The following is a 22,934-nucleotide window of genomic DNA, read 5'->3' as shown; positions in this document are numbered from 1 at the left end:
CAATATCCATTTATGAACTGTTTAATTTTTATTACCAGTTCAATAAAGGATACGTTATTTATGGTTATTATTACTTGGATGCTGCATATGCATACTATGGAATGCTGCATAGGCTTACATAATTTTCCTTCACTCTGCATGCACAAGGAAAAACATTTCACTTCAATTCAATACCTGTAGAATGTGGTCAGGAGAGACAATCCAGAAAGCTAACTAGCTCACGGTCGCGGTTAAGGGAGAGTGATGTGTAAGAGCTGCGTCTCGGTCAGCGCAAACGGTGTCTTGAGAGGCGAAACCAGCGCCTCTGGTGGATAGCAGGAGAAGACGAAGTCGAGTATGAGAAAAGAAAAAAAATTACCTATATTTTTTGTTCCTACCAAAATATTTTTGAGGTCATTCGTATTCATTTTCTTTCACTTCAGTTAACTGTGCGTTTGAAAAAATGTCGAAATATGAAATTTAATTTCTGCTATACTTACAAAAAATTTTAGCTTTTGGATTCCATTTTTAAAGCAATTTGCTCCATCAGCTCTTCCTACTTATGGTCACAAACCTTATATCTAACACATATTGCCTTTTGCCTTAATTGCGCATCTTTTATAAATAAACTGGGAAGCTATTTATTTTAGGGCACACTGTGCAAAAAATATTTTCCATTCTACTGGGCAGACTGACGATATTCAGTATGCGTTTTTAACATCTCGAAAGCGTGACTATATTACATTTTTATATGTAGCATTGTTTTCTAATATAGGTAATTTGACACAAAATCAGACTTTTTCTAAAACGACTTTTTTTTTTCCATATTTCGATTTATCTAAGAATAATTTTCATTGGATGCTTAAGTTCGGTTTCCATAGCTTAAAATTACGATTGACTGGAGTAATTTCTGCAGCTAAGAATATCTGTGTTACTGCAATGTAGAACGATTTATAATAAGTAGTTACTATTTTTAGATTGTAAAACAGAAATAACTAAACTAGAAACCAGAGTTAAGGTTAATATTAAGGTTGCAAATTAAAATAGGCATTTTTTCATACCTATTTTTTAATCTTACATATACAAAATGGACGGAACGAATTTCTACCAAGAAAACTTCGAAACAAACCAAAGAGATATTCGAACACACCAAACCTAATAGAACACATTAGACACGTGGTTAAGCATAGACAGACTCAAAATTAAATAAACAAAACTTTACTACGAAAAATGTACTTATTAAATAAAAAAATCTGATGTGTACACCACATGACTTCCTTGTACGTAATATTAAATTATACGCATTTTTTCTCGCATTTTATTTAAACTTATTAGATTGAATTAAACGTACTTCCCCGACAGCGCATAAACCACAATAGAATAAATGCATTCTTTAAAATTCACTTTGTTTACCATAGCGACACTCTGGCGCTAGGTTTACTTAACAGTATTACATTTCGTTCATATTATAACTCAGAATGCACAAAATTTATATCATTTAAAGAATTATCTAATCATTGCCACATGTTCTATTCAAATACTATAATAAAGCTAGAATGATGTATAAAAGAAATTAAGCAAACAAAACAAAAAAGTAACAGTTTTTCACAGACGATTGAGTATTTCTCATTTAATAAATCCAGTTCTCGCTTCGTCACAAGGCAAAAATACATAAAAACTCAAAATATCAATATTAAAAATTACGAAGTAAATCTCAAACTCTTATTTCCTCGAAATAATTCCAGAAAAATTTAAGCATGATTTAACTGGCAATAATAAATGAATGTGTTATCTTTGTTGTTGCGAAGCTAAGTTTCTCTAGATTGGCAACAAATCCACTAGTCTGCTGTTTCAAATGTAAACAATCAATGGCCGCCATAAAAAAAAAAGGCTTAGCGGCACTTAAACAACTTTAAAATTGTTGATAATTCTAAAAATATTGCATAAAGATTTACTAAAGGTATAAAACCCTTAACCGGAAGTTAAAAACAACATAATTCAATCATTTTTAAAGCAAAAAATGTACAATTTACAAACATATAAGAGTAAAGAAACCGAGATCAATGAGCCGGGTAACGGACTGGATATATTTATAAATATATTTATATATGTTTTGCGCGGCCGATTGAAACCAAAATACGAGGTGCACATCTACATGTTATAGTAGTCTTATATACAAAATTTCAACGTTCTGAGGCTACTCGTTTTTGAGTTATGCGAGATAAGTACGTACATACGTTCGTACAGACGCCACGAAAACGTCTGTTCAGAATTCCTTTTAAAGCAGTTTTTTAGTTTTTTTGGAGGAAAAGAGTCTTTTATTCTGTCCTTACGTACAGATATCACGCAAAATCATCCTTAAATCGCATTCGAAAGCGATCAAAGAGGATATTTTCGTTGAAATATGCTGCCTGAAAATTTGAAATGTTTCAGATTTTAAATTACGTCCAAAGGGGCATTATTTTTTTTTAATTTTGTGTGCTACATTTATTTATTAAATATCCCGTTCTTCGCACTTAAACCATAAAATTGAGTTTAAAAGCAATATCGCAAAATAGTTTTAAAATGAGCATATCTTTAGAATTTCCGATAGAGAGACTCGCGCGCTGGAGATAAAAATGTTATTTTCTGTACAACGTTGCCTTTGCTCGCTTTGAAATCCTTGAGTTTGTTAATCAAAAATTCGTTAAAGTTTTACAAAATAGGAAATCGATAATAAAACAAATTCCAAATTTGAAATTTGGTCTTGCACATGCCCATTTTCGTAGGAGGATTACGTCATTCAAAATTCGATGGCTCTAGGTACCGTTGTTTTAACACCATACGAGAAATATAAATACGTTTAGGCAGATTTTTCATTATTTAATTTCTTTAAATATAACACAGGGCGATAATACTTTGTGGCAACAGTTTGAAAGGTGATTCGCCGTTTGTAGTGAATCGACGCAAAATCGCAAAACGAAAACAATAGTCCTTGAGGCAAGACTCCTCTGCACTAATAAATAAAGTCCAAAATCTTTAAAATTTTTACACCCAAATGGCCTTTTTTTTTTTTTTTTCATTTACAGACACATACACGTTTCGAGACTATTTGGTCTAACGCCACTTCGAGCTAAAAAAAATCTTTACAATTTCCGATATACCGTGTGACGTGCTGGAGATAAAAATGCTTTATTCCCTACAGTGTTGCTACCTTTCGCTTTTGAAATCTTCAAGTTTGTTAATGAAATATTCGTTAAAGTTCCACAAAATATGAAACAGCCAGTAAAACAAATTAGGAATTCCAAATTCGGGCTTCCAGGTATGTTCGGGTGGAGGATTATGTTATTCAAAATTTTATGATTTTTTACTGCTGGTTTTTTACAATGGGGGAAACATGCGGCTTCTTCAATATTTACTTTCTTTAAATATAATACAGGTCGACGATATTTGGTGGCAACAATCTGAAAAGTGATTCAAAATACCGTTTCTAGATGAATAGCACATGTGGGCTGACATCTATTTGGGCTAATAAATAAAAATAAACACATAATAATATAAAAAAGCATAAGAGCACTGCAGAGATATTAGGTTATTTCGAAACAGGTGAGATGAAAAATGAGCAATGTCCTCGGCGGGACTCGAACCACTGACCTCTTGAACCCGCGCCGAGTGTGCTGCCCACTACACCAAGAAAGCATGCTAAGAAGGCGGAAGAAATACCTTATATACTCTCCCTTTTAAAGGGCTATTGAGGATAAGGCGACCCAATCGCCAAATCCTGATAGTGCAGAATCATCATCCACCACCTTTTTTACTTGGGGCGCCACAGTAGAGATATTATAGAATTTTTTAAGGGAACTCATACATCTTAAAACCCATAAGATGTTCGAATAGGTGACTGTTGCAAGAATTGGGATACCTTATTTATTTTAAAAGCAATTACTACCAACTTTTTACAGCTGACTACATAATATAGCTGCTTTCTGAAATAGTAATCAAAAAGTTTGTGTTGCCAGAAATATTTTTATAATTTAATCCGCTTTGTGACAACATTTTTCGTCATGTTTCCAAATTGCGCGCACAGTTTAAAACATTCTGTTTCATAATTTAATTCCATATTTAATATACAGCTTTTTATAACAGTTGGAAACTACTGTGAACCTAAAATTCTAAAAATTTCATGTTAAATTTTTATTTTATTTTGAGTTGAGTTTATAAAATGTATTTTATTAACAAAATTTGTAATGTTTTCGTCCATAATTTTTTTCAATATTAAAATATTCATCAGATTGTTGGTTCAGTTAGACAATAATGCCCATATAAAGAATTCCATCCAATTTCAAGTATGTACCATTAGCCATTTTTAAAATATCATGCGCGCAAGGTGGAAACATTGCGAAATATTTTGTCACAAAGAGGATTAAATTACAAAAATATTTGTGGCAACAGAAACTTTCTGGTTACTAGTTTCCAAAGCAGCTATATTATGTAGTCAGCTGTAAAACGTTGGAAGTAATTGCTTTTAAAATAAATAAAATATCCCAATTCTTGCAACAGTCACATATTCGAAGATCATGAGGGGTTTAAGGTGTATGAGTCCCCTTAAACAAGGAAATCGAAGAAAAGAGTAATGCCGTCGCCGGGAGTCGAACCACGGACCTCTCGAATACGCGCCGAGTGTGCTGACCACTACACCACGAATTCATGCTAAGAAGGCGGGAGAAATACCTTATAGCGCAACTTTTGAACACGTAAGCACAAAGATTTTCTTAATTTATGACAATATATGTCTGAAACTGGTGATATCACATAAAGAAAGAATGTCAGAGCGTTCTAAGAGTAATCTCAGTCCAAAATCCTACTTTTCTATATTATCAAAGAACAGGGTCGAAAACACTAAGAGAAAAAAAAATCTCATATATATCCATTTGCTAATTTGTTATACACGTTTATGTTGTCTTTAAAATGCCAAAAACGACTGCTTCATGCTTAGGCTAAAAAATACGAGTTATCTAAAATAATTTTACCTAATAAGCTAAAATAAACGAATTATACAATTAAAAATAAAAGCATTTATCATGTTACCTGAAATCTCTTCCCTCTCCTTACCACCACCTCATTAAATCCGATAAACGGGGAATTATTGCAATAAAATATTTGGTTTGGCTTGGTTTGGTTTATTGAGATTATGGCAAAGCACACTAGGGCTATCTGCCTAAGGGGAGGGATGCCTTCGTGGAGGACTTTCTAAGGGAAACTCGCTCGTATACACGTTACACATGGGGAAAACCACGAAAACACCCATGCAGCCAGCCCGTTCGCGGGACTCGAACCTCGGACCGAACTACCAGTGTTCAGCGACTTTACCGCTCGGCCGCTGGTGGGCTCATAAAATATTTGGAAAAGTATAGTCAAGTATTAAATTTCACAGCAATTAGGGAAGCTATTTTGTAATCAATCATGTTTCTCTTTGAATTTCTTCGTTTATTATAAACGTAATTAAAACGATGAAAAAAGAGCTATCTGGATGTCAGTTTTTTTATTTTTAGAAGCGATTATGTACAAATTATAATTAAAAAAAAGTCAATTTATGACCTACAAAGACAAAATAAAAAGATACGATGCATTTTTCTACAAAAATATACACTCTGCCAAAAAAAAAAAAAAAAAAAAAAAAAAAAGGGGGGGCGAGACAGTTCCATATCACCCGTGCTATTGGGTCGATGGATGAAATCTAATTTGCATTTTCATGTCTCGAAAGCACGACTGCATTTTCCATATTTTGATTCTACGACTCAAATTATGCCTAAATATTAAATTTTGCCAAACTGGATAAGAAACTTACCGAAAAATTAAAAAAATTACCTTGGGTCACTTCTTTCAATTCGCGCCAAGAATTGGCGAAACTGAAGACGGCGAAATTTCCTCACTTGGCGAAATTCTTAATTTATGATAACCTATTTTCCTTTCTCTTTCGTTACGCATGAGCGGAAAAAAGATACTTCATTCATTTTTTTCAAATAATTTTAACAAAGTGTAAAGCCTATTTCGTTCATAATATCGTTTATAACAACTATACCATATTTAAAAAAAGTGCCTATACACAACATCTTCGGAAATAATAATATATAGTACAACGTGAAAATTTTAAATAAGTGACAGACGAAGTAACAGCATCACGTGCAAAACAAGCAAAATCAACGTTTATATTGTACAGACATTAGGACTTTTTGGAACAAAAGAGATTGAAAAATTAGCTACCGCCTTCGCCGGGAATCGAACCACGGACCTCTGAAATACCGACCCAGCGTGCAGAACCACTACACCACGAAGGCACGCTAGGAAAGCGGGATAAATACCTTGTATACTCCCCTTTTTAAAGGTCGACTGGGGTTTTTATGGGAGACAATCGCCAAATCCTGGATGTGGAGAATTCGCATCCAACACCCTTTTAGTTCGGGCGCCACTGTAGAGACAATAGGTATTTTGGAAGCAGGAAAGATAAAAAATCAGCAAACATCTTCGCCGGGAATCGAACCACGGGCATCTAGAATACTGGCCCAGCGTGCAGAACCCTACACCACGAAGGCACGCTAGGAAGGCGGGAGAAATACCTTATATACTCACCCTTTTTAAAGGGCGACAGGGATTTTTAGTGGACCCAGTCGCCAAATTCTAGGTGTGGAGAATCCTCATCCAACACCCTTTTAGTTCGAGCGCCACTGTAGAGACATTAGTATTTTTTGAAACATGAGAGATTGAAAAATTAGCAACCGCCTTCGCTGGGAATCGAACCACGAACCTCTGGAATACCGGCCCAGGGTGCACAACCACTACACCACGAAGGCACGCTAGGAAAGCGGGATAAATACCTTATACTATTATAAAAAGAATGCGTCGAAACGTTTTCGTATTTTTCTTTGTCTGTATTGTCTTATTTTTATCTATTTTCAGACATATTGTGTAAAAATATTTGGTAATAGTAAAATTATTATAATAAGAAATATCAAAACTGCTAAAATTTTTGGCGACCCCCTGCTGCAGCTCCTGCGACCCCCTTTGGAGGTCGCCAACCACAGTTTAAGATACCTTGCTCTAGCAAGGTATCTTAAACATACCACTGAGCTTTTGGTTTACTTTCATGATTTTGGGATACAGGTGGCGTTGAGATATCACCAGTCTTTTAAAGTTAAGATCTAAATTGGGGGTTTACGAACTCTCTGGATAGAAAATGAGCTCTGAAAGTATTCTACGCAGCTCTCATGTGATTTTAAACAATGCTTACTGCAGCGGGCCTGATCTTTTAGCGTGATAAAATGTTTAGGAATTCAAGAATGCATTAAGGACGTTGAATGTTCTCGTCACGTAGGAGCAGTTACACTGAGCTGTTAAATCTATAAAGCCTTTCCGGCGTAATTCACTCTTGAGACTCTGTCGTAAAACTTTGATTGGCTCCAGCCCCCCGAAGGAAAGCTGTAAAGTCTTTATAGTCCTTAGCCAGTTGTCAGGTTGGCAGTCATAAATGTTTTATAATCCCTCTTTTCCGAAAAGAAAATTCTGTAAGACTGATGCGAATAGATGGGTATACATTGTAGCAAAATTACATACATGATCGCAGTTTGAGAAGACATTCAACATGTGCTCCGGCAAATACGCGTAATAAACAACCACGGTAAATGCGGAAATAAGAATAATTTACATTTACTTTTCATTGATTTGAAATGAAAACACTGAGTTTTGTTGCTGATGCTCACTTGTCTGACCTATAGTCAGCCAAAGCCCATGGAATTCTTCGTGGCAAGGAGCCTAAGTCTACGCCTGCCGTTGGAAACAGCCTTTGTGGAAACTTTTTTTTTTTTTTTAAAGCAGGAGAGATGAAGAATGAGCAATGCCCTCGCCGGGAATCGAACCACGGACGTCTCCACTACATGCCGAGCATGCACACCGCTTCACCACGGAGGAACGTGAAGAAGGGGGGAGAAATACCTTATACTAGATTTATGACATCTGCTAAGTAGATCTTACCGATTCCCAGTCTCTGCCAGATAGAAAATACAAATTTATTAAGGGGACTCCTACACCTTAAACCCCTCACGATCTTCGAATATGTGACTGTTGCAAGAATTGTGATATTTTATTTATTTTAAAAGCAATTACTTCCAACTTTTTACAGCTGACTACATAATATAGCTGCTTTGGAAAATAGTAAACAGAAAGTTTGTGTTGCCACAAATATTTTGTAATTTAATCCTCTTTGTGACAAACCTTGCGCGCAGGATATTTTTAAAATGGCTGATGGTACCATATTTGAAATTTGACGGAATTCTTTATATGGGCACTATTTTCTAACTGAACCAAAAATCTGATGAATATTTTAATACTGAAAAATTTTATGGACGAAAACATTAAAAATTTTGTTAATAAAATACATTTTATAAACTCAACTCAAAATAAAATAAAAATTTAACATGAAATTTTTAGACTTTTAGGTTCACAGTAGTTTCCAAATGTTATAAAAGCTATATATTAAATATGGAATTAAATTATGAAACAGAATGTTTTAAACTGTGCGCGCAAGTTGCAAACATGACGAAAAATGTTGTCACTAAGCGGATTAAATTATAAAAATATTTTTGGCACAACAAACTTTCTGATAACTATTTCAGAAAGCAGCTATATTATGTAGTCAGCTGTAAAAAGTTGGTAGTAATTGCTTTTAAAATAAATAAGTTATCCCAATTCTTGCAACAGTCACATATTCGAACATCTTATGGGTTTTAACTTGTATGAGTCCCCTTACGTTGTATCAACAGCATTTCACTATCTTTTTTTATATATTTCGAATAAGAGTTTTTTAATGACGCGCTTTGATTCCTTTTCAAAATAACATTTGTATTTTTGAGGAACGAACGTCTTTTAAATAATAGCCTTGTCATAACCATTTTTTCATATTTTGCTTAAAAAGCATTTGTCATTCTACAGAATGCCTAATTATTATATACAATGCCAAGGGAAAGTATGTAATAATTCTTATATTTCATACTTTGCCTAAAGAGCATTTGTCATTCTACAGAATGCCTAAGTATTATATACAACACCTAGAGAAAGTATGTAATAATTCTTATATTTCATACTTTGCCTAAAGAGCATTTGTCATTCTACAGAATGCCTAAGTATTATATACAACACCTAGAGAAAGTATGTAATAATTCTTATATTTCATACTTTGCCTAAAGAGCATTTGTCATTCTACAGAATGCCTAAGTATTATATATAACACCTAGGAAAAGTATGTAATAATTCTTATATTTCATACTTTGCCTAAAGAGCATTTGTCATTCTACAGAATGACTAAGTGTTATATACAACACCTAGGGAAATTATGTAATAATTCTTATATTTCATACTTTGCCTAAAGAGCATTTGTCATTCTACAGAATGCCTAAGCATTATATATAATGTCTAGGGAAAGTATGTAATAATTCTTATATTTCATACTTTGCCTAAAGAGCATTTGTCATTCTACAGAATGCCTAAGCATTATATACAATGCCTAAGGAAAGTATGTAATAATTCTTATATTTCATACTTTGCCTAAAGTGCATTTGTCATTCTACAGAATGCCTAAGTATTATATACAACACCTAGAGAAAGTATGTAATAATTCTTATATTTCATACTTTGCCTAAAGAGCATTTGTCATTCTACAGAATGCCTAAGTATTATATACAACACCTAGAGAAAGTATGTAATAATTCTTATATTTCATACTTTGCCTAAAGAGCATTTGTCATTCTACAGAATGCCTAAGTATTATATATAACACCTAGGAAAAGTATGTAATAATTCTTATATTTCATACTTTGCCTAAAGAGCATTTGTCATTCTACAGAATGACTAAGTGTTATATACAACACCTAGGGAAATTATGTAATAATTCTTATATTTCATACTTTGCCTAAAGAGCATTTGTCATTCTACAGAATGCCTAAGCATTATATATAATGTCTAGGGAAAGTATGTAATAATTCTTATATTTCATACTTTGCCTAAAGTGCATTTGTCATTCTACAGAATGCCTAAGCATTATATACAATGCCTAAGGAAAGTATGTAATAATTCTTATATTTCATACTTTGCCTAAAGAGCATTTGTCATTCTACAGAATGCCTAAGTATTATATATAACACCTAGGAAAAGTATGTAATAATTCTTATATTTCATACTTTGCCTAAAGAGCATTTGTCATTCTACAGAATGACTAAGTGTTATATACAACACCTAGGGAAATTATGTAATAATTCTTATATTTCATACTTTGCCTAAAGAGCATTTGTCATTCTACAGAATGCCTAAGCATTATATATAATGTCTAGGGAAAGTATGTAATAATTCTTATATTTCATACTTTGCCTAAAGAGCATTTGTCATTCTACAGAATGCCTAAGCATTATATACAATGCCTAAGGAAAGTATGTAATAATTCTTATATTTCATACTTTGCCTAAAGTGCATTTGTCATTCTACAGAATGCCTAAGTATTATATACAACACCTAGAGAAAGTATGTAATAATTCTTATATTTCATACTTTGCCTAAAGAGCATTTGTCATTCTACAGAATGCCTAAGTATTATATACAACACCTAGAGAAAGTATGTAATAATTCTTATATTTCATACTTTGCCTAAAGAGCATTTGTCATTCTACAGAATGCCTAAGTATTATATATAACACCTAGGAAAAGTATGTAATAATTCTTATATTTCATACTTTGCCTAAAGAGCATTTGTCATTCTACAGAATGACTAAGTGTTATATACAACACCTAGGGAAATTATGTAATAATTCTTATATTTCATACTTTGCCTAAAGAGCATTTGTCATTCTACAGAATGCCTAAGCATTATATATAATGTCTAGGGAAAGTATGTAATAATTCTTATATTTCATACTTTGCCTAAAGTGCATTTGTCATTCTACAGAATGCCTAAGCATTATATACAATGCCTAAGGAAAGTATGTAATAATTCTTATATTTCATACTTTGCCTAAAGTGCATTTGTCATTCTACAGAATGCCTAAGTATTATATACAATGCCTAGGAAAAGTATGTAATAATTTTTATATTTCATACTTCGCCTAAAATCGTCCGGCATTATATACAATGCCTAGGCATTCTATAGAATGCCGGTGTTTCACACTTTGCTGGTAACATATATATACATGTGTGTATGTATTCCCAAATCTATATCGCTATTCCCAAATCTGCTTGCGTTAATGTACCTACATCTCCAAGTAAAATTAGTATTAAATGATATGCATACCAAACAGCATACATCTAATAAAAGCGTATCATATATTATCAATAATCAATGTCAGAGATCCTCACATTTGGCGGTAAAAAATGAATGGAATAAGCCTTACGCCTTGAAGTCATTGCATCACGTGTCCTGAACTCATGCCTTGAAGTCATTATATCACGTGTCTTGAACTCATGCCTTGAAGTCATTACAAGGCTTCCGAATTCATAGCCGAAACATGGTCAAGCAGCAATTTTTCATTCACGAGAATTACGTCACGGGTACAAGATTTAAATTCTTACACGAAAAAAAAAAAAAAAAAAAAAAAATCTGAAATGTTTCAGATTTTAAATTACGTCCAAAGGGGCGTTTTTTAACATTTTGTGTGTTACCTTTCTTTATTAAATATCATGTTCCTCGCACTTAAACCATAAGATCCAGTGCAACAGCAATATCGCAAAATAGTTTTAAAACGAGCCTATCTTTAGAATTTCCGATACAGAGACTCACGCGCTGGAGATAAAAATGTTTTTTCTGCACAACGTTGCCATTGCTCGCTTTGAAATCCTTGAGTTTGTTAATCAAAAATTCGTCAAAGTTTTAAAAAATAGGAAATCGATCATAAAACAAATTTCAAATTTCAAATTGGGTCTTCCACATGCTCATATTCGTTGGAGGATTACGTTATTCAAAATTCGATGACTCTATGGTACCGTTGTTTTATCACAATACGAGAAATATACATACATTTATGCAGATTTTTCATTATTTAATTTCTTCAAATATAATGCAGGACTCTAACATTTTGTGGCAACAGTTTGAAAAGTGAACCGACATTTATGAGTCCGACGCAAAATGCCAAAAGGAAACTAATAGTCCTTCGGGATTCATATCCCTTTGGACTAAAAACAACTTTAAAATATACATCCATTTTCAGTTCTCCTTTGACTAAAATATTTCCAGCGTAAAATCTCATTTAATGCAAACCAAAGGACGGTCGATAATTATAGTGTTTTTATGCATAATATTCGTTTTGTTCCTCACGATGATGCAGTAGCAGTTTTTATAATACAAAATAAAAACTCACCCAAGAACTTGGAAGACATGAAGTATTTACCTGAAAATACAAAAAAGGCTTGAGTTAATTAACTGCAAAAAATATCTAATTAAAAGGAATATAAGATACTTTAAAAAAAGATATATTTTTAATTACTTTGATAATGTTATCGATAGCAAAAATAAAATATACACTTCGTTTATTCGCCCCCTTTTTCACGAATAATAAAGCTCTGAACAATAAAAAGAATTTCTGATTTTTCAGAATTTTCTTATATCAAAATCAATGTGCAAAATTCAATATTTAAAATGTTTTCCGTCTTTCTCTAAAAATTTCCGAATTCCTTTATTATTGGAGTAACATGATTTCCCTTTAAAATTTAAGGGGGCTCATACACCTTAAACCCCTTATGAACTTCGAATATGCGACTGTTGCAAGAATTGGGATATTTTATTTATTTTAAAAGCAATTACTTCCAACCTTTTACAGCTGACTACATAATATAGCTGCTTTGGAAACTAGTAACCAGAAAGTTTGTGTTGCCACAAATATTTTTGTAATTTAATCCTCTTTGTGACAAAATATTTCGCCATGTTTCCACCTTGCCCGCATGATATTTTAAAAATGGCTAATGGTACATACTTGAAATTGGGAGGAATTCTTTATGTGGGCACTATTTTCTAACTGAACCAAAAATCTGATGAATATTTTAATATTGAAAAATTTTATGGACGAAAATATTATAGATTTTTTTAATAAAATGCATTTTATAAACTCAACTCAAAATCAAATAAAAATTTAACATGAAATTTTTAGAATTTTAGGTTCACAGTAATTTCCAAATGTTATAAAAGTTATATATTAAATATGGAAATAAATTATGCAACAGATTGTTTTAAACTGTGCGCGCAAGGTGGAAACATGACGAAAAATTTTGTCACAAAGCGGATTAAATTATAAAAATATTTGTGGCAACACAAACTTTCTGATAACTATTTCAGAAAGCAGCTATATTATGTAGTCAGCTGTAAAACGTTGGCAGTAATTGCGTTGAAAATAAATAAGTTATCCCTATTCTTGCAACAGTCACATATTCGAAGATCTTGCGGGTTTTAAGGTGTATGAGTCCCCTTAACATGAAAGCTATTTGATATTTAAATATTCAGCACGTAACATTCATTACACATGATTAAATTTTATTACTTTTTCCCTTGATAAATGAACACATAAAATAAAAAAAGAAAAAAAATCTGAATGGTTTCAGATTTTGAATTACGTCCAAAGGGCCCTTTTTAAAAGTTTTATGTGTTACCTTTATTCATTAAATATCATGTTCTTCGCACTTAAACCATAAAATTCAGTTCAACAGCAATGTCGCAAAATAACTTTAAAATGAGCATATCTTTAGAATTTCTGATACATAGTTCCGCGCGCTGGAGATAAAAAGGTTCCCCACACACACACACACGTAGTGTGTTGCCATGACTCACTTTTAAATCGTTGAGTTTGTTAATCAAAAATTCGTTAAAGTTTTACAAAATATGAATCGATAGTAGAACAAATTCCAAATTTCAAATTTGGCCTTCTAGATCCACATTTTCGCAATTTTGAATGATTACGTCATTCAAAATTGGATGGCTCTAGGTACCGTTGTTTTATCACAATGAGAGAAACATACATACTTTTATGCCCATTCTTCATTATATAATTTCTTCAAATATAATACAGGGCGATAGTATTGGGTGGCAACGATTTGAAAAGTAATACGCCGTTGATAGGGTTCCGAGGCAAAATCACAAAACAAAAACAAGACTCCTTTCAGGGACAAAGCCCCTTTGGACTAATAACTGTTTCTTTTGTTATTTTTGTTGTCGAACATGTATTTTATAGAAGACTAATTGCCAGAGCCTCAAGGAGATTGGATTTCTACTTCCACCCCAATTTTTGAAGAACAGTCTCCTGGGCGGGGTGCTGCAGGGGTCTTCCACTACTCTCAACTACTACCAAACCACAAGAGAGGACTTTCGATTCGAAATATATTTAGGGTGCCTCCATGCCGCAAAGACACTATACATTTACAAACATCCATGCCTTGTCCGGCATATAAACATTCTGTACCGCGCCACGCGCATAGGAAAAAATCCGTATTTGTGATTGGACATACTTTCAGATGACATCATTTTCTCTTCACGTAATGACGTTTAGGCGAGATTCTTATGGTTTTGCTTTCGTTGAATGACGCGTATGGATGATACGGAAGCGTGAAAATTCTCCTTTTCTTTGAAACAAAAACATTTAGCTGCGGCGTTCTGCAAATGGCTTTCTTTTCATGGAATAATAAAATTATAAAATCTTTCAAACATGCTGTTCGTATCAGAAGCAATCTTAACCCCTTGGGTACGGATTTATTTGAGAAAATATTTGCATGTGGAACGGATATAATTTTTGGTTGCGATTCATCAATAGCTACTTCACTTTAGGAGTATAAATGTAACAAAATTTAGTATTTAGGTTGTAGGGTTTATATTTATTTTAACTAACATTTATTTTAAGTTTAAACTACCTTTCCTGTCAAGCCTTACTTTCCCCTGGAACTGCCAATGCCAGAGTATGTAAATTTTAGTAGAACGCGCAAGGATTCAAATCATCAGCGGAAGTATTCTGAGTTAAATAGAAAGGAAACGAGTTCGAGGTGTGCTGTTCTTACTTCACGAGCGCGGAGGTAGTTAGCCAGAAATTGAAGAACCCCGCGTTTCGGCCTGTGTGCTTGCCTGGAAGTATTGTTAATAGTTCAACGTGATCTTCAAGTTTGCTGAATTAGCAGCGGTATTGTAAAACGCGGTGAGGTTAGTTACTTTTAGAGAGCCTCGTAGTTAGAGTCTTGTCTTTAGCTTCTTTTCAGGTTATTATTTTTATTTGACCGCCGAGTTGGCGTAGTTTGTGAGCGTCAAGAGCACGCACTTGTAATTTATTACGTTGAATAAAAAGGGACTTAAACCCTTAACAAGACTCTGTCTTTTATCCAGTTTCAACAGTCACCTCTTGGTTGCGTGCAAGTTGGAGGCGCGCAACGCTACAAAGTAATCCACTATATTTCTAATCTTTCTTATTCTGTCATCTTTATTTTCCTCTTCATTATCCGTAAAATGTAAAAAGCTTGAAATATCAAAAGCCTATCATGTGCCATAGTGCTGGCAAAAATTGGAGTACTTTTTGCATATCGTTTTGACCAATACATATGCATTTTTGGCTTCTTCATTTGCGACATCAAGATGCATAATGCAATATAAGCTTTCATTTCATCAGAACTTGCAAGAAACCACTTTTTGTTTTTGTTTGTTTTTTGTTACACAACCTTCTTTTTCTATCCCTTGTCTGGCATATCTATTCGTCTATTCTACTATAGTGTCCCAAAAATCTTCATTCAAGACTTCTTTCAAAACAACTAAAGACGTAGGATTACCACCTTGTCTACGCAGGCTCAAAGGATTAATTCCAGATATTTCAGAAAAACTTTTTATATCGGCTACATTTTCTTCTTCTTCCTAAATCCATTCCTCTGTTCACGAGAAGATTCACTATCACTGCTCGATAGTGCGTCTTCGAAACCTTCATATTACATTAAAATTGTCATTTTCCAGTTCAATATCGTCTTCGTCACCTTCGCTTTGTATTTCATTGTAATTGTCAATTTCAGGATCACTAAATAATTCTTCTTTCGATTTCTCACAGTCACTTTCGTTATTACTATCATATATTTTACTACACTCATGTCCATAAATTAAGGATAATTCGGAGTCACGCGGAAATTGAACTCTAAAATAAATATATCACCTGTAAAATCGCTACACACATCTTCAAGATTCATATGCAAATTTCAGGAAGTAACCAGATGACACCGATGGTACGTCAAAATGACGACAGTGTAAGAGAGTGATATAGTATAAGGAATACAGGTAGAAGTAAAATTGTTCGCAGGCGCTTTATAAGCATTTCAGTGCAATAACCGAATAGTTATGACACAAAGGACGCATTTGGATGATTTTTTACGTGGTTGAATTATCGGCCGTCTGGAATGTGGGCGTACCCAACTGGAAGTATCAGGCGAACTTGGAATTGCCCAGAGTGTCATCTCCAGGCTTCGGCAACGATTCCAAGATGATGGTCATGTGAGTAGACGTTACAGCACAGGTCGCCCCAGAGTTACAACGCCGAATGAGGACCGGTATTTGGCAGTTACTGCCAAAAGAAACACGCGGAGCAGAGCTTCAGACCTGTCTCGTCAGCTCTCTTCAGCCACTGGTACGACAATTTCCAGGCAGACCGTGTACAGACGCTTAGGGCAGATTGGTCTATATGCTCGTAGACCTGTCAGATGCGTTCCACTTACTGAAACTCACTGTCGCCTGCGGTTAGCCTTGAGTAGAGCGCATGCATTGTGGACACCGCAACAGTGGGCTTGTGTGATGTTTTCCGACGAGTCCAGGTTTAGCTTGCAGTCTGATTCTCGCCGGACTTTCATATGGAGAGCTCCAGGTACCCGTTACCACCAAGAAAACATCATTGAACGACACCGTTACGGTGGTGCAGGAGTGCTCGTTTGGGGTGGAATTATTCTGGGTTCCAGAACTGACCTGCATGTTCATATTGGAACTATGACAAGCCAAATCTATCGGGACATCATTCTGGAACAACATGTACGTTTGTTTCTGGGCGCCATGGGCGCACAATTTGTGTTTATGTGTTTACAACGCCCGTCCTCACCGTGCAAACATCGTAAGCGAATGCCTTCAATCGGAGGATATCACCCGTATGGACTGGCTAGCATTCTCACCGGACTTAAATTCAGTAGAGCACGTGTGGGACATGCTTGGCCGACGAGTTGCAGCCCGTCAACCTCCTCCTACATGTCTACCGGAACTTCGGAGATCATTGCTTTTTGAGTGGTGTAATATCCCCCATGATCAGATCGATAATTTGATACTCAGCATGCCTAGGCGTTGTACGGACTGTATTGCATCGTCTGGGAGACATATAATGTATTACCAATCATACTAACCATGTAATATTGGATTTTTGTAAATAGGTTTTTTTGTAATTTGCTCCAGGGAGAAAAAATTGCTAATTTTTTTAATAATATCAAACATATAACATCGTTTTTTGCTCTTTACCTTTTTTTTAATAAATAAGCTTTACAAATAAGTCAAATTTGTTTTGCTTCTAACTCTCCTTTTGCCCGATTTTACATTATCCTTAATTTATGGACATGAGTGTATATTCCTTGTTTTTGACATAATGGGGCAGTGTATCGCAAATAATGTTCACCAAAATACTGTAATTGCCTCTTCTATTATGACTGATACAAGCTACAATGAAATGAACAGAATTGTGCATAACCTCAAATAACGTTTTATACATAATCCGCTCCTAGGGAAAATAAGTGAATGTCGTCTCTCAGACGTCAAATGTACCCAAGAGTTTAATTTTTGGTTTCACGTCTTAAACACGTCAACCGCTTCTAGGGAAAAAAAGTGAATGACGTGTCTCAGACGTCAAATGTACCCAAGGGGTTAAGCACTTAGATTAAATAAATAACCGAGCTCATGAATTTAGTGCGAAAACCAAAACACCACGATCTCGATCCAACTGTAATGGATTACTGTGCTAGTAAATATATTATTATTATTATTATTGCAATTTTGTTGCATTCTGTTTCTTTCACATTGCAGAAAATATTTCCTTTGAAATGTTATGTTATTTCTATGTTAATGTTCACTTCATTCTAATATTCTGCTGCCTTAAATGAAAGAAAAAAGTTCATTCAGTATTATCGAAGAATTTAATACAAGTGCACAAGAAAAGAAACTTCCATCTCTGACAAACACTATTTTTATACAAAAGGATGTTACACCGAAATAAAATGGGCAATATTCAAAAAGTAATATCCTTCAATTTAAAATATGTATCTCTGTTTCTCTGTTACAAATCCACATTAGTCTAACTTCAATAATAAATTTTACTTTTCCAAACTGATTATAAATATTGTGAATTACTACTACACCACTACACCACGAAGGTATGTTAAGAAGGCGGAAGAAATACCTTATATACTCCACCTTTTAAAGGGCGACTGGAGGTTACATAACCCAATCGTCAAATCCTGGTGATGAAGAATCATCAGCTACTGCCTTTTTTAGTTCGGTTGCCACCGTACAGTCATTAGAATTATTTCAAAGCTGGAGATATGAAAAATGGCAAATAGGTCTATATGCGTTCGGATACTTACTGTCTTTGCCCTCTTTCTTGAAATGAACAAGCTCAGCATTCTTCCAGGCATATGGAAATTAGCCTTTTTGAAGGCATGCATTAAAGATATATGCTAGATGGTCTTCGTTTGCAATTCTCAACTCTTCGACGAAGTCTATATTGAGTTAGCCAAAGCCTGGGACTTTGCCCCTTTTGGTAGTTTCTATGATCTTTCGAATTTCTGTGGTAGTGCCGGACATGCGCAGTCCTCCCAGGGAGGATATATAATGAACATGAAATAATGACTTAATAATCACAGCAACTTTAGTATTAAGGATTTAAAATTAAAAAATGCATTTATTAAAAATCTCTGCACTTAATATTAATAAACATTTTCGGAGTCAGCACAAGAATAAATAACACTTTTTCTCTCTAAAAAAATCACTACCTTTTTTTTACATCAAATTCACCACCCTATGGTGTTGTAAGAAGTGTAAGGTGTTGTAAGAAGTGTAATCCTACGGTGTTGTAAGAAGTGTAATCAAAGTCCGTTGTATTTTTGTTGCTATAGCAGCAAAAATACAACGGACTTTGTAATCTTTTCGGTACTGCTATCAAAATGCAAACAAACGGTATGGAAGTGTACTCTCAAGCTCAAGCAATGTCAAGGCGTTCCTAAGCGTACAGGAAATGATGTCATCGGAAGCCATATCCAATAACAAGGAGGGATTTTCCCTATGTGTGTGACGCGGTACAGAATTCTTATAAGCCTCCGGGACTCGAACCAGGGGCCTCCGGTACCACAGTAGATTCCTCTAACCCCTATACCCTCTGGGCGGAACTCTTTCCCTTTTTCTGCCAAATTGGTTTCACATACAGAAGGCGAAAAGTTCACATTCACTGTTGACGGGTCTGATTATATTCAGATTAAGGCATTTCGACACGAACGGTTCCTATGTAAATTTCCCTAGTTAGTCTGTAGAGTCATTAGGTTAATTGGAAGCTACAAAGATGAAAAATATGCAACCGCCTTCGCCGGGAATCGAACCACGGACCTCTGGAATACCGGCCCAGCGTGCTACCGTTACACCACGAAGGCACGCTAGGGAGGTGGGAGAAATACCTTATATACTTCCCTTTTTAAAGGGCGACTAAGGTTTTAGGGGACCTAGTCGCCAAATCCTGGGTGCGGAGAATCATCAACCACAAAGCTTTTAGTTCGGGCGCCACTTGTAGAGTCACTAGGTTAATTGGAAGCAGAAAAGATGAAAAATACGCAACCGCCTTCGCCGGGAATCGAACCACGGACCTCTGGAATACCGGCCCAGCGTGCTACCGTTACACCACGAAGGCACGCTATGGAAGTGGGAGAAATACCTTATATACTCCCCTTTTTAAAGGGCGACTGGGGTTTTAGGGGACCTAGTCGCCAAATCCTGGGTGCGGAGAATCATCATCCACAACCCTTTTAGTTCGGGCGCCACTTGTAGAGTTATTAGGTTAATTGGAAGCAGAAAAGATGAAAAATATGCAGCCGCCTTTGCCGGGAATCGAACAACGGACCTCTGAAATACCGGCGCAGCGTGCTACCGTTACACCACGAAGGCACGCTAGGGAAGTGAGAGAAATACCTTATATACTTCCCTTTTTAAAGGGCGACTAGGGTTTTAGGGGACCTAGTCGCCAAATCCTGGGTGCGCAGAATCGTCACCCACAAACCTTTTAGTTCGGGCGCCACTTGTAGAGTCATTAGGTTAATTGGAAGCAGAAAAGAGAAAAAATATGCAACCGCCTTCGCCGGGAATCGAACCACGTACCTCTGGAATACCGGCCCAGCGTGCGACCGTTACACCACGAAGGCACGCTAGGGAGTGGGAAAAATACCTTATAAGTCCACATAAATTAGTCCTAATTTGAAGTGATGTTTAATGATTAATGGTATTAGCATTTTGGTTGGGGGTTCGTTTAGTTGATTATGGTGTAAGGTATATTTTAATTTTATTATAACAGTTATTTTATATTTTAAATTCCCCTTCCTACCAGTTCTTGTTTCCACTTACAACTCCCTACAACAATGAGATTTTACAATCCCGTTGAATGCAAATGAGTTAGAAGAAGTATTTAAGGAAGGTTTAATTTACTTCTTTAGCGAGAGCTAGGAATCCTGGGTAGCGCGTGTTTGCTTTCGGGCTAAGTTTCTCTTGAAGCTGTTACGCTCGGCCTACTAAGGGCCTATTAAGGGCCAACTACGTTACAATACTTGTGCTTAGCTTCTGCTAAGTCTCCTTTAGTTAGTTACAGTTTAGTTTCCTATTTCTTATTCCGAGTTGAAGCCCGAGTGGAGGCTTTGTTGTAAGCCCCAGAAAGGGGCCGACTGTTCATCTTATTTTGGGCGAAATAAAGAGTAGTTTAACCCTTCCTGAGTCTACATCTTTAGTTATTGGAACTCAGCGATAAGTCTCTACACGGTTCACTAGGTTTCTCCCCGTTCATCTTAGACAAAAGGAGTGAAGAACCCTACATTGGCATAGCACACTAGAGTTACCTGCCGAAGGGATGCCTTCGTGGAGGACTTTCTAAGGGTAGCTGGCTCGTATATACTTGGGGGAAACCACGAAAACGCCCATGCAGTCACCTCTTTCGCCTAGAATCGAACCCAGGTCAGAACTAGTAGTGTTCAGCGATTTTGCGACTCGGCCGCTGGTGGGCCTAGCCTATAAAGTGGAGTATTAAGTATGGGTGGGCCTATTAAGTGTTAGTCTGTGTGTTTAGCTCCCTGCAAAAAAAACCTTACGTGCGTAAACTTTACTACGCGATTAAAATAACGGTACTGAAATCCATTTCTTCTTACCGGCAAGTCTTTTCTTTGTTTATTTATTATGTGCTTCCCCATTTGGCACTACTAGAAAGGTTACGTAGGGTAAATATTAGATGGCCCTTTCACTTCTATAGTTCAACCGTCTCAAGCGCAACCCTGGTTGGCATTCTGCCAAAATACATAGACTCGTCCGAAAGCGGCGATATTACTTTCTGCGACGTGAAAGGTCTTCTCTTTTCCGGAAAGAGCTATGCTGAAGAGAAACAAAGTCTCCATCCTTCCACCCTATTCTGAGAATAATTTGGCTCGAATGGCGCATGCGTGTTTGCGTTCACTGTCGCGGATGAGGCGGTCGAACTATACATAACATAAATACTGGAAAGGAAAGGATGCCTCGGGGAGAACTTTGTAAGGGAATACGACTCACACTCATGTTACACATGGGAAAAACCACGGAAACGCCCATGCAACCAGCGCGTTCGCGGGGATTCGAACTCCGGACCGAACTACCATTATTCTACTGCTTGGTCACGGGTGCGCACCAGTAAGTCTTCATACACCTGTCACAAATGCAGGTCTATCGAATAAGATGGAACCATTATACCATGCTTTGTGCCTTTCCGAAAATCAGTTTTATAATTTTTATATCAAAATAATTAGAAAATTCCCAGCTTTTCACTGTAGGCAGGAGGGAATGGTTTAGTTTGTTTTGGTTTGGTTTGTAGGTTTTGTCTTATTTTGCATAAGAAATTTATTTTAAGTTTGATACCTATTCTAGACTTCTCAACTTCTCCTCACATTCTCTCGCCAGGATGTAAATTTAAAGTGAAGTGAAGTGCGTATTTAAACGGGTGAATATCTGAGTTTTTCAAAGCGTGTTTCGCTAGCTAAGCGCACGTTTCGTTGTTATTTCGCTGTGACGCTAGTAAGATTATTTTCAGATTTAGTATCACACCTGTTAGGTTCCTGTGAGTCCACCTCTTAGGCATAACTTAAGTGCTATCTTGTACTGTTTATTTTATCTTGCACTATTTAGACCGCTTAGATAGGATTCGGTGACATACAAAAGGAAGAGACGAAAAACTTTTGAAATAAAACGTACTATTCTGTAAGACACATCTATAAGGTATAATCTATAATGCACAATCTATAAGGTATAATATGAAGAATACAATAGAAACCTTGAAACTGAGAAACTTATGAAAGAACTGCAGCAAAATGAAAGGAATTTTGCAAGAGGACTTAGACAACATTCTAGTTGAAATCGTACAAATAACAAAAGGGAAACTTCACGATAACGAAATGATATATAGACTGTTTAAAATAAAGAATTACAAAAGAAAGAAATTTATTAGAGAAAATTCTCCAATCAAAATGTATGCAATAAGTTGCGTTAATAATGTGAATACAATTATTGTCTAAACTTTATTTGTAAATCAGCCACACTATATGGCAATGCAAAAATTTTAGAATTATTAATAAATACTAGACAAGGGCGGATGTGGGCAGAACCGAATAACCGTAATGGTAGAGGGATGGTGCCCTCCACC

The 22,934-nt window shown here is 35.6% G+C and overlaps 1 protein-coding gene across 3 annotated transcripts in view; it reads right to left on the bottom strand.

Moving 5' to 3' along the window:
• Window positions 1-22,934, bottom strand: part of LOC118184492 (tumor protein p53-inducible protein 11-like) — a 483,444-nt gene that overhangs the window by 178,724 nt on the left and 281,786 nt on the right. Inside the window, exon 1 of one of the 3 annotated variants that reach the window (XM_085812233.1) lies at window positions 175-276. The exons of the other annotated variants lie outside the window; for them this stretch is intronic. The gene's annotated coding sequence lies outside the window, so the exon portion shown is untranslated. Of the gene's footprint in view, window positions 1-174; window positions 277-22,934 lie in introns of those variants that run through there. 3 annotated transcript variants of the gene reach the window in all.

The sequence above is a fragment of the Stegodyphus dumicola genome, chromosome 2, assembly GCF_044657685.1.
Source record: "Stegodyphus dumicola isolate Sdum_Otavi_A_Nest chromosome 2, ASM4465768v1".
Classification (NCBI taxonomy): Eukaryota; Metazoa; Arthropoda; class Arachnida; order Araneae; family Eresidae; genus Stegodyphus; species Stegodyphus dumicola.
The sequence above is the reverse complement of the archived record's forward strand: the minus strand, read 5'-3'. Positions and strand labels throughout refer to the sequence as shown.